This window comes from Seriola aureovittata, chromosome 8 (genome assembly GCF_021018895.1).
Source record: "Seriola aureovittata isolate HTS-2021-v1 ecotype China chromosome 8, ASM2101889v1, whole genome shotgun sequence".
NCBI lineage: Eukaryota > Metazoa > Chordata > Actinopteri > Carangiformes > Carangidae > Seriola > Seriola aureovittata.
In genome coordinates this window covers 12,873,078-12,886,364 of record NC_079371.1, presented here as the reverse complement: position 1 = coordinate 12,886,364, position 13,287 = coordinate 12,873,078, and the positions used below count along the sequence as shown (strand labels likewise).

The 13,287-nt window shown below is 40.0% G+C and overlaps 2 protein-coding genes across 5 annotated transcripts in view; one reads left to right on the top strand and one right to left on the bottom strand.

The window, feature by feature from the left end:
• The window catches only part of macrod1 (mono-ADP ribosylhydrolase 1), a 110,236-nt gene that overhangs the window by 53,124 nt on the left and 43,825 nt on the right, over window positions 1–13,287 (bottom strand). The gene's annotated exons all lie outside the window — the stretch shown is intronic.
• flrt1b (fibronectin leucine rich transmembrane protein 1b) overlaps window positions 1–13,287 on the top strand; it is a 35,018-nt gene that overhangs the window by 1,803 nt on the left and 19,928 nt on the right. The window contains exon 1 of one of the 3 annotated variants that reach the window (XM_056382507.1): window positions 3,737–4,276. The exons of 1 other annotated variant lie outside the window; for it this stretch is intronic. The gene's annotated coding sequence lies outside the window, so the exon portion shown is untranslated. Of the gene's footprint in view, window positions 1–3,736; window positions 4,277–4,305; window positions 4,645–13,287 lie in introns of those variants that run through there. One more of the 3 variants, XM_056382506.1, reaches the window with a different exon arrangement.

The window sequence follows — 13,287 nt, the reverse complement described above, 5'->3', positions numbered from 1 at the left end:
ACGTACTTCCTCAACAACTTCCCAATTCAAACAGAAACGCTCACAACAGCAGGCACGCTGGATCTAAGAGATACTCAGCGACTTGGCACCAAACAACAAGTCAGTCAAAGCGTATGTAGCAAAAATCAATGAATTGTAACATTTATAACATTTAAAATTAACCTCAATTATTATTTTAAACGCCCAGCCTTGGACAACTGATTGGCAGCAAAGAAGATGTTTTTTTTCTTTTCTGTGAAGATTGCATTTTTATATTTGACCAATCAATCAATCAATGAATCAAGAAAATAATAGCTGATACCAGTATTGATTAGGTGACCAATTTATTTTTGTGTTTTTAGCCATTGGTGAGACCATGCAAATAACTCAAAAGCATAAATTCGGTCTTTGAAGATTTGTGATTGGCATTCATCATTATTTTTAATATTTTCACAGCTTGTTATTCTACATAGGACTCTCTAGTGAATTATTGCATCTTTGTTTTGGTAATTCCTCTGTTTATTGTTCCTCTGTCTATTAGCCAGTGTGTCTCAATAATCCTACAGACACAAAGAAGATGCTCACTCAATGAGAGCAGCCAATTTTTTGTACAGCAATTCTCAAAGATACAGCACTGTCCTTCTGCGGCTCTGTGGTGTTATTAGTGCTTTTTTTTGCATGCATGTCATTCATAAAGCCCTGAACCTCCACCTGTAAACAAAGGGCTGGCTGTGTTTTTTCCCCACAAGGATTACAAGTGTACATCAACATTTAACCTCTGTCAGTAACATAATATATATAACATAAGATAGAAGGTACAATGACAAATGCCAAAGAGAGAGACGTAACATAAAGCATACACCTGCACTTACTCTTTAACCCCTAACCTACACCATCACCGTGGGTCTTTTTCTAAATTACATAGAACATGAGGATATTTCAAAAAAGCCTGTTGCTAAATAAAGCAATAAAATAAGAATAAATAGTCCTATCATGGTTCTAGCTGAGTCTAGTGGCTTCCTAGCCTTGAGCCTGACCTAGCCTGCCCTTTTCATCCTAGCAACAGAGAGCTCCACGGATAAAATCTCTATTAAAGAGTGATTCCATCGATGAATAGAAAGAGAGTGCGGTGAGATTTTTATTTTTAAAAAGATGCTCCATAATGGTTTTATTTAATTGTTTCCGATTCTGTATAAATTCAGTAAATCCTAATACAACACTACAATAAGTTTCACAATGTAACACAATGGCAGGTGATATCAGCCTGACAGTCTTACAGTTTAGTTTGCTCATTTACTATTTAAAAGCATAAAGGGACAAAAGAACTTTAAGTCGCTTTAAAGCTGCATCACTGCTGTGGTGATGTAACAAATACGCTGAGCTGACCACACATCATCCAGATGTTCAACAGGTTAGATCTCCTACTAAACCTTTAACAAAATAAAAAGCTTTTTTTTTCCATCTTCAGTAACGTTCAGAGAAAGAGACTTTGTTGCTGCTTTCAGTAGCACAGACATACAAGATGCTGCAAATATGACCAACATCTAAATATGTCACAGAGGCAGGTTGCATAGGCTTGGAGCTTGGAGATAAAGACTTTATACTGCCATCTATGGTTTAAGTAGTTTAGCAATTAGAGGTGAACACCCAGGTCGTGTCTGGACAGGTGAGGTGCAATGCAACCACAGGATTTTACTTACAAACTTATAGTCGTAAATGCAAAAGATCTACAGTTTAATATAGAGGGACTGAAATATGAAATATTTACTTATTTAACCAACATTGTTGGTTAAATAAACATGAAACATTCTTTTCATTAAATTTAATTCTAATTAAACATTGTTATCTAAAGAGCTAAGAAGGACATAAGTACAGAATCAAATCATGAGAAGTCTCATCAACATCACATTGATATTTGATTAGTTGTAACCTTCACATTGTATCTTAAGTTCTGCCCATACACCTGTTTTTTCAAACACTCATCTGTATCATTAGACTATTTTCTTTTCAGTTAGTGTTTCTATCAATGTTTTTTCAAGGAAATTAAAGGGATTGTGCAGCTAACATGCTTTAACCTAGTTTTACTTTAGACAATAATAACTGCACTGGGCTATTAAACTGATACCATGAGGAATAACCAGACCATAAATTACAGTAATTTACTGCAGATGCACTAATAGTTCCTGCAGGAATATGGTTGCTATTTTTCATTAAAGAAACTGTAAAACAAAATGGAAAAAAAAAACATTAAACTGATTGTAAAATGATCCTCTTTCAATTTAACAACAGATCATTTGAAACACTATCTCTCTTTGTATAATACGATATGCAAAACAACAGCACTACAATCAATGACCTCAAAGGCATGTATCACCGTAGAGATGGATGAGCACTTCCCTGATATAGTCCTAACAAAAACTCACTATGATAGGTCGTATTTATGGCAGGAATGTCGGACAGAATTGAAAGTGTCCATCCTCATTGCACATTTACACACAGCACAGTGTTATTCGAGAAGTAGAATCCATATTATAAATCAGACTATATTACCTCAGTGCATCATATCACTGTCAACTTATCAACTCATCAGTAACAGGTAATGATAGTAGGCTACAGACATGCCAACGGTACTGGATGTTTGAAGCCCTTCAGAAACAGTGTTTCTCCACCAGAGCACACTGACAAGTTTATTTTGCAACTGTATAATTTCCCGCTCAGTACATACCTTGGGCACAAGTCAAACAACTTCAGGGGATTTTTATGTAAAACGTTTATGTTATTTGTTCAAGTAAAAAATGAATACTGCCCATTATTCATTTTTTTGTAATTATGAAATAGGCCTACTGATATCAGTACTGGTATCTTAAATTCAGTATTGGCCAGGCTCTTGTTTCTGTTGTCAACAGTAATAATTGTCTCATTCTAACTACTTGTGAGTTTGGCTGCGGTAGTCGCTGGAACTGAATCCGACTAAATCCTGGGAAGTTATCTCTGGAAGAGCGCCAGAGGGTGCTGGTGGTGCAGCTGCACCCGGACCCTGGGCCCCAAGTGGCCCACAGGGGTCCTCTACAGATGCTCTGTGTGCTGATGAGCTGCACACATAAATTTGGTGTGTGTGTGTGTTTGGACAGGGTAGGGATGTGCCAGCATTTCGCAGGTCTGTTATTTCCAGGTTCTTCTATTGAAGAACTGTGTATGCAGCTGCCAAAGGGTTTAACTGTGGTAACCGTTTTGTGAGAGAACAGCCCAAAGGTAATAAATGCAAATTAATTGTGAGGTATGCCTCCTAGGTAAATAAAAATCATTGGTCACAAAGTCTGAATTAAGACATGTCAATATCAATTTAACTAGTGTTGTCTCCCAGTCATTAGCTGAGAGCAGACTCTCAGTCCTAAAGAAGTCGAGTAACCTTGTCATTTAAGTCCCAGACTTCTCGATACAGTGTGATGTCAGTGACATTATTTGTGTTCTATTGGCCTGTGAAACTCAAAACTGACTCTGACATATGGATCCCAGCTTCTTCTCTACATCACTGCCAAGTGTGAGAAACCTTTATCCTTCCTTCCACTAAGGACTGAAATCCACTCATCCTCCATCTAAAAGGGCCTCAAAACGGGCTGCGGGGTTGCAGCATGTGGGCGGCCCGGAGCTCCACCAGCTACAGTCTATGGCGCTTTGTGTGTGGGTGGGTGTGTGGGTAGGTGGGTGTATGTGTGTGTGTGTGTGTGTGTGTGTGTGTGTGTGTGTGTACCTGTCAGTCTAATTCTCGGTGAGTTGTCGGTAATTGCTGGACCGTGGTGACCTGCTGAACCCCTGTAACGGAGCTCAGAGAACCGCTGTATAGAGTACCCCCACCACACACACGCACACACACACACGCACGCACATAGAGAGAGAGAAAGACAGAGAAAACAACCCCGCGCGCAGCCTCGGCACAAGACGAAGGAGAAGAAGAGGAGGAAGAGGAGAACAGAGCGCGCGCTGGAGGCGACACCTGTCAAGTCGTTACTAAACACAGTTGGTTTATTTATAACAGACTGGGGCGCCCTGAAGACTTTGGGGATAACCCGAGGTGGAAATAGAGATTAGTCGCACCTATTGCCGCTGTTTTGCGCCCAGGGGAGAGAAACGGAGCCTTTTGAGGGGAGAAAAAAAGGAGAGTGTAGCATTATCGTTATGACAAGCCGTTTTGGAGTTGAAGTTGACGCAGGTTAGATGTTGGCTGACGGGAACTGACTGACAGCGAGAACCGGGAGCAAAAAGACGTGGGAGAGAAAAAAACGGGACTTTATCCGAGGTTAGTGTCTCTCTCTCTCTCTCTCTCTCTCTCGCTCTCTCTCTCTTTCTCATTCACACACACACACACACACGCGTGCGCGCACGCACACACACACACACACACACGCTCGCTCCAAACACATTAACCCACAGTAGAGCCCCAGAGTGAAACAACAGGGTGGGAGATAACTAGTGCACATCGCGGAGCTTCGGTGCGGGCAGACCGTACATCCTCCCCGTCCCTCCGCGGCGCGTTTGCCCCGCTGTAGAGGCTGCTGACCGGGACTTAACGGACCCGCACAAATGTCTATTAACTTGAGAGGACGATTTGACAAGGGTGGCTTGAAGAGAAGCGAGCAGGAGAGAGGCAGAAAATGGATAACAAAGGTACGATCTGTTTCGGGTTGATGACTGTGCATTCGTAGGGAAGAGACTACCTCCAGGTTTTGGCTGAGAGACTGTCAAGCTTTTACTCTGTCACATAGGCATGTTAATGCTAACAGGCTTTTACTCTTGTTGAAAAATGTGTGTGTGTGTGTGTGTGTGTGTGTGTGTGTGTGTGTGTGTGTGTGTGTGTGTGTGTGTGTGTTTATATGGATGTGTGTTCATTTGTGCAGCTAGCTGCTGGGCCAGGCTTTTACACAGGAAAATGGAACAAAAAAAAAGTCTGAGATTTAAACAGCAGGGCTTCAGAGAGTTACAGGCAGAGGGAGATTAAAGTGAGAGATTATACTTTGTAAAGAGATAGAATTCCCACTTGCATGTTTTCTCTCATCTCTCCCATCGCTCTTTCCTCCTCCCTCCCTGTATCCCTCATGTGAGCAGTAGTGTGTTTGACATAAGTGTGTAATTGCGTGTGGTCTTTCTGTTCTTGTCTGTGTGTGTGTTTGCACTCATCAGAAATGCCAAGACTGTCTCCCAATGGACATGCCATTCTTACATGACAATGTCTGCCCCCCCCCCCCAACACACACACACACATACACACACACATACACACACGGGAATATGTGCTTTGGTGCTCCGTGCAGGACACCAGCTACTAAAAACAAACAAAATGTTGCGTCATCCTACTCATTTCTGCAAAACTGCCTAACATCTCTCACTGGATGTAAACACATACATATCTACACACACACACACACACATCTACACACACACACACACACACACACACACACACACACATATGTACATACAAGCATAGGATTAGCAGTCATACTGCCATATTGAGACTGTAGATTAGAATGAGATCCTCGGGTCAAAGCTCTACAGAACATGGGATTAAAGAAGAAAGGCAGGGATGGATGGATGGAGTGATGGACAGTGAACAAGGGAAGAGAGTGAGCGGCAAAGAGACCAAAAGGGGGGCAGGAGAGAAAAAGAGAGAGAGAGCAGCACAGAACATGAGATTAAAGTGTAATGTCCTAGAGAGGCAGAGAGAAAGCGCGAATCCAGGGCAAGTCATGCAGTTAGAGGGAACCGCACATTGGCAGAATGTGGCAAGAATAAAGAAGAGGAGAAGGCAGCAGACACTCTTTCTCTATCGCCTCCCTTTTGATCTCCTCTTATTCACCCATCCGACAGCAGGAGAGGAGCGCTGCTTATATAACTCTCCATTTGAAACACAATAAGCCAAGGAGGGTTTGAACAAAAAAACAAAAAAAAAAAACACAACAGGCGCCTTACAGATCGTTAAATTGCCAAACAAAATTAAAAAATCAAATCACGGAACAGAGGTCTTCCCATTCAAGGAGACATCAGTGTGGTCACTGCATCTGAATGGTGATATTTTAATTTCCTGAAATCTGTTACAGGAATCATTCATCCTAACAAGGGCCCGTGCTTACGCTTTACTTGTCTGTTTAAAATGCTCGGCACCTGTGTGAAACTCAGTTGACAGGTCACCTCTTAAGTATTGAACAGCATACGTGTTAAAAGACAAGTAAGCGCCGACGTGTTCGCCACAGCATGTGTTGGCTGGTAACACTTTTGTAGGTGTGTGGTCCTTAACTGAACTCGAAGAATTATTTCTGACAGATTTAAAGCGTTAAAGCTTTGAGTCTTTTTGTATTACGATTGTTCACTTAGCTGTGCAATCAGGGTGCTGATGCCAGTATAAGGCCAATAAAATATAATCCAAAATGACGAATAAGGTATTAGATCTTCCCCATGAGAGTATAATCTTCCAAAGCAATAGCTACAGTTGACAGTATAGACTAATTCTCTGTGTGGACTTTATGATACAGGGACTCAGTACTGAATCTGCACTGACAGTGAAAGGGGGCATGGATGGATGAAGCTGATGAGATTTATTAGAAAAAACACTTAATTCAACATCACATGCAAAACAATCCTGATTTTGTGATGTGCTGACATCCTGTTGATTCTTAAACCTGCACTAACAGATTTTCTTTGGCCACTCAGGGGCAGTATATCAAGCTGGAAACATAACATTGACATATTATAACTTTGTAGAGTTGATACCATCTGTCCGTATGTTTATCATAAAATACTAAAGTTGTGGGCCGTACAACGCTTCACACAGCTGAGGGGAGGTGCAGAGTCATGTTATAATTTTCTTTTGGTTTGCTTCTAGTGTGACCCCTGGAGTTAAAACTACCCCCAGTTTTCTTCAGTGGTGAGGGCAGTTTTCCCTGGCAGCAGTTTGTTTAGTTTGTTCAGTGGTGAGCAGTGTTCACAAGCCTGGGTCAGTAAGAGCAGGTGTCATGAGGAAGAGATGACTCTCTGTGCTTCATGTGTCTGAGCAGTATCCCTGCTGTCCTGAGGCGTCTGACTACTACTACCTGAATGATTTCTGATTCCATTCATGCAACATTTCACAAAACCTACCTTCATTATCTGTATAAGCTCATGCTGTCGATTCTATTACAATTAGCGATAGATTTACATAACAAGACTGTCCACGGCTTTATTTTCATGCCTACAGTCATGACATTCAGTATTAATATTTCAGTGCAAAATGTAAATAATTGAGCAGTATGAAACCAGGACTGGACTGTTACTAAGCATATCAATGCTTGTCGACTTTGGCATGCCGTTAATATTTCCTTTTATTAATGATTCAATATTGGAATTGTTACCCATCCAAATCATCCAAACTCGATTGTAGCAAATGGATGACGTCCACGCTACCCTCAACTGGCTTGTGTGTTCATGTCGTTTTATCAAAAACAAAAGCTTTTACTTTGTCGGGAATGGACATAGCTAAGTCCAGCGACCAGCTAGATTCATTCAACCTGATCAGGTTGTGTTTTATTGATTTGTGACAGAAGTAATTGTCTTGTCATCTTTATCATCAGATCGAAAAATACAGCTCTCATTAATATATATAAACAAAATACAGAAGTGAAATAAAAGACCCTGTGGCTTAAAATATATATTCCCTCCTCATACAAGTAGAACAAAGCAAATAAAGAGAAGTGGGAGGGGAGTGCCTGCTATATATATACAGCATGGGTCTCCAAATATACCTGCGCATTAACGTTTCCAGGCACCCCACCCTATTAAAGCCTGTGTGTGGGAAACACTGCACTTGTAGCCAGATTTGGAATTCAACCCGCCCCCGAAACAATGATTTCATAACAGTGTCCTGAACAGATTTACAGATACTCAGACTGAGACAGCACCCAGGATGATTTACTGAGGATTACGGCACATTTTCACATCCCTAACAAACACTAGTGGAACACAAAGCTCATTTAAATGTAAACACTCAAAACTGACAACGGCTGAATCTATAGTCAGTCAACATCTCCGATCTGAACTTGTTCTCTCCGTGTCAGCGTAGACTAATCATAGCTTTCAGATTCACAGTTTCTGTCATGCCACTGGGAGAAAAACTGATTAGTAAATGCAGCTCTATCCTTTATACAACTGATAGAAAATCATAATGTAAATGGTGGGTCTGCAGGCTGAGGCACGTATCATGTGTTTCTAATATGCCATGGGTTTGAACCTTTCTCATGTCTTAGATCTGTTTCTCTGCACTATATCAACTGAAAAAAAGAATTGAAAATGTGTGGAAGAAACAATCCTATCTGCAAATACAGAGCAGACGGCTCACTAAATGACATAGGCCCCATTAACACCTGTTATTACCATGCGATGTACATCTAGATAATGACATCAGATCCACATGCCTTTGCATTCACTGCTTGTATTAATAAGTGTGCTCATTATCTAATTTCTGCCCATATTGTGATTGGTTCTTAACATGTAAATTAGTTAGATAGGGCCTGTGAACTTGTCAACAAACATAGCACAACCAGGTACAATCAAGTAAAGGAAAGCAACACCATGGATGGAGGTCATTCATTTCTAAGTTGCTGTATTGTGAGTGAAGACGTGCTAGATACTGCTAGTACTTGTAGCTATTTCCAGGCTTGCTTGAGCTAAAAGGAAAAGGCTGAGTGTTTATTTTGTACTTAAAGCAGCTATAATCTATACTTATACTTATTAATTACAATGTATACATGACAATGTGAAAGGGGTTGCTTTCAGTGATTAACCTACAAATAATTATAACATGAATCTGCAGCTCTCCTCGGCTTTATGGAGCTTCATAGCGAGTTGCGGCTCATTGTTTAGCTGTCCATACAACAACTTTACTGTTCTGGTTCACTCTCATCGCTCACAGCATTGTTGTCAGCTGTTTTCACCAAAAAGCTACAAAAACCCCCGAATGTACACAACCTGCTCAGCACCAAATGGCAGACAGACACAGACTAGCTGGTGAAGTGGAACATTTAGTTGCTAAAGATTCAGATATTTCCCTCTGGAGTTTGTAGAGACCAGAAACAGAGCTAAAAGAGAGTGAATTACATTAGCCAGACATACACCTCCGAACGAGTGCTTAAGATGCATTTACCTTATCCAGATAAGACATCCAGATACATATAGTATGTTACATGTTGTATGTTAACCAGGTGTAATTGGACTAATACAGGCAGCTCAAGACCTCAGAACTAACAGGGAAAATTCTGCTGAACATACAACAAAGTTTTATAAGGTGACTTTACAACACATGACTAAACTTTACACAAAAGACAAATATATGTGTCAAGTTTGAGAGCGAAATCCACTTTTCCCTTTTGCTTTCCTCCTGGTTTGAAAAAGGGAACAATCTGTAGAGCTCAAATAAAAGGAGCAACAGATTTGTAGTGTTCAGACATTACAAAATGGATTCAATGTAAAATGGATTCTACGTAGGCCTAGTTACTGTCTTAGTTGATGTCTTACGCAATCCATTGTAGGAGGTAGTATGGCACTGAAACAAACTGCTTTTATATAATTGAGGTTATGCCATGTTTTGGCTGAGACTGTCCCGAAAGGACATAATAAATACGATCCCCAGAAAACTGAGATAAATATATCCCACGCTAGATTTCAGATAAGAAAGATGCATTAGACAAGGAAAGGTTTTAACTATATGAGAGGCTTTCTCATACACAGGCATGAACATACCTACACACACACACACACACAGACACACAGACACAGACACAGACACACACACACACACACACACACACACACACACACACAATGACAAACACAATGGCCTTGCATTATGCTGTTATATTGCATTATGGCTTTGTGTGTGTGTGTGTGTGTGTGTGTGTGTGTGTCAGTCCATTATTGAAGCAGAGGAATAGTGTGAGTGATGCTCTGAGAGTACGGTCACACAGAAAGAAGTTCAGAGATGAGCTTTTGTTTGAGCTGCAGAGACGACTTCAGAGTTCCCTTACCTGGACTTAAGTCACAGAAATAGTGGCACTTTTGATTTAATAGTGGCGGTTAAAATGAGCTGAATAACTGTAAAAACAAGAAATTAGCTTTGCTCTGTTCAATTAAAATTGATGGGATTATTCTCACTTATACAAAAAGAGACTGTGGTACAGACAGGAATACACAAATAGACCCTTTATTGTTTTTAAGAAAAAAAAAAATATTAAAGTGATGTTGTATTTAACCTCCTAAGACCCGAGCTCTATTCTTTGCTATATAGGCTGATTGGGACCTGAGAAAAATGATGTCCACATATGAGGACATTAGTTTTAAATTTCGATTACTGAGTGGCAGTATAATATCCTCATATGTGGTCACCAGGCCCTTGTTGAGAAAAGTTAGTATTGTGGTCTAGAGAACCCAAAATGTGAGGTCCACATATGTGGACGCCAGGTCCTAGGAGGTTAAGCAACATATGGAAGACACTGAAGAGAAGCTGTTCAATAAGCCATGTCTTCTGTAATGAGGGTTTTCAGACATGCTGTTTTGCAAATAATGACTGATACGAGTAATCCAAGTGTTAGTTATAGTTATATAAGCATATGTTTTACACACTTCATACACTATATAACTTTAATATAAAGGTATGCTAAAAAACAAGAGGGACGTTTGGTTATCAACCTGAAAAGTCTTAATCCACCATCACATTAATGTGAAAAAATAAAGGATTAAAATAAAATTGAATAATTTTCCCAATCAATCACTCACTCAATCACTCACTCAATCACTCACTCACTCAATCAATCAATCAATCAATCAATCAATCAATCAATCAATCAATCAATCAATCAATCATCTTGTCTACATTTTAGACAATAATAGTTTCCCAGAGCTCAAGGTGACGTCTTCAAATTGCTTCTTGTTCAACTAAGAGTTCAAAATCCCAAAACATTCTGTTATCTATAATATATCACAAAAAACAAGCAAAAAATCATCACGTTTGAGTTTGAGGCATGACTGCAGAAATTAACTGATAATCAGGATTACTGCTCGTAATTTGCTGTCAATCAACTAATTTATTAACCAACAAACTACTTCACCACTGGAGGGAATAAACAGTTTTCACTGTTAAACACCTTTAGAAAGATAACAGATTCAGCTGTCACTAAAGCTTCACAGCCAAGAAAAACACAAATCAGCCGTTGTCACTAGTCATTAATCTTTTATACTGCAGGTTAATTAAATATAATTACAAATGATCAAACATCACCATTGACAGAAGAGATTTCTGACAAATAGCAGTTGTTGGAGAGTGGAGACTTTGCCAAAAATAGAAGTAAAAAGAAAAAGTTTGAATAGAAAATAAAGGAAAGCAAAGATGTGATCATCTGGTGAGGAGTTCATTTGAGGCAAAGAGTGATTTCTTTTTGATCCTTCGTGGATCAAAGGCTGAGAAAGCTAATGGACAGGGACAGATATGAAAGTATTAGTGAATAAATCAAGCACCTATTGCCTGGGGTTACTGATTATTTGGGGAATAAAGAACCATTCATCATCTTATTTCTGAAGTTTTTTTCAGTTTATTTGCATTCTAACTACTCAGAATATGAAAAAAGATAAAGAAATGAAAGAGTTCCTGTTTTCCCCAACAATAAGAAACCAGGATTTGTTAATGAAATGTATATGATATGCAGAATCAGAAACCACTGCCCAACCTTTTTTTTGCTGTGCAACAGTCGGATTCTCTCATATTTGCCCGACATGCAGAACATTGGTTGTGGCATCACTGTCCCACAAGCTTCAGATTGTTACATTTTCCAATTTCGTATCAGTTGCACCACAATTCACATCACAGCAGTCTGAGCGCGTCGCCTGCAGCAAAAATAAGTGTTGCAATTTCATGTGGTGCATAAAATTCACTTTGGAACTTGTTTGTTTTTTTTCTTTAAAGAAAGAAAAGCTCAATTTTTAGATTTCGGGACTTGCACCAACTGTGACTCTGACTTAGCCCACTGCTTATGACAAACAGCGGGTGTTCAAATGTAACCTTTCTGTGTCTGTTGAGAAGCTTATATAAAAGATAGTACCCAATTTCAGCCTGACATGTTTGTTGCTCTGTGTCGCAACGTATTTAGGTTAACTAGATATCGTGGGGCTTTTCTGGGATCAGTTGTATTTCTGTAGTTGTCTGCATCTCTTGGTGAGCACATGTTTAAACGTCCTCAAAACCATTAAACCACTATGGCAAGAAAAAGTCAATTTTTTATACCCACGCCTGATTTAGACCAAATATCACAGCAATTAAGCATAATAACGCTAATACTGTTTGTCAGAGCTACAACCTACACAAGAACCAAAATCTCTACATTTGGACCAACACAAGTGACTAAGTAGAACCAAATGCCAAATTACCACCAACTACCATGGCAACAAAGAGTGAAAAGCAAACACTGCCACACTATCTGAGCTAATCAAAGAACAAAATGATTGAATACACAAGCCAGTTAGCGAGCCACGCTCAGAGAGTGCTACACTCTCACTCAAAGCATGAAAAGGTGGTGCTTCTTTGTGAGGGCGACTGGCAGGAATGTGTTTGACCTGATGTATTGAATTCCAATACATCTCTCAGGTATGCAAGGATTGCGCCTGACTCCGTGCTTGAGTAAGCCTTGATAATCACCCTCTAGCCTTTTCTGGATCGAGCTCATTGTCTCTTTATGATGAGGAACAAAGGTAAACAAAGTGAAAAGGGAGTGACAGCTGACTGACAGGCTGCCAGTAGCTGTGTTGGTTTTAGTTCACTCACTTTACTCAGCAAGAGCGTATTGCACCGTTTATTCTCCATTTTTGAAAAAAGCTTAGCTCCAGTAGAATCTTTTTTTTCTTTCTGAGATAATAATGAAATGAGAGAGACATGAAATAATAGAGAGAGAGAGAGAGAGAGAGAGTGTTGGTGTGTGAAAGGTAACAAAGCTTGTCAGCTGGATTTGAACCTTCAGTAACGTGCCTTAGTCTGCCACCAGGAGGCCACACGTACTTCATATCTTATTGGATTTAAAATGACTTGTTTCGTCTGTCATCTCACACACACACACACACACACACACACACACACACACACACACACACACACACACACACACACACACACACACACACACACAACACACACACACACACACACACACACACACACACACACACACACACACACACACACACACACACACACACACACACACACACACACACACACAAAAGACTCCTGGGATTCTGCTC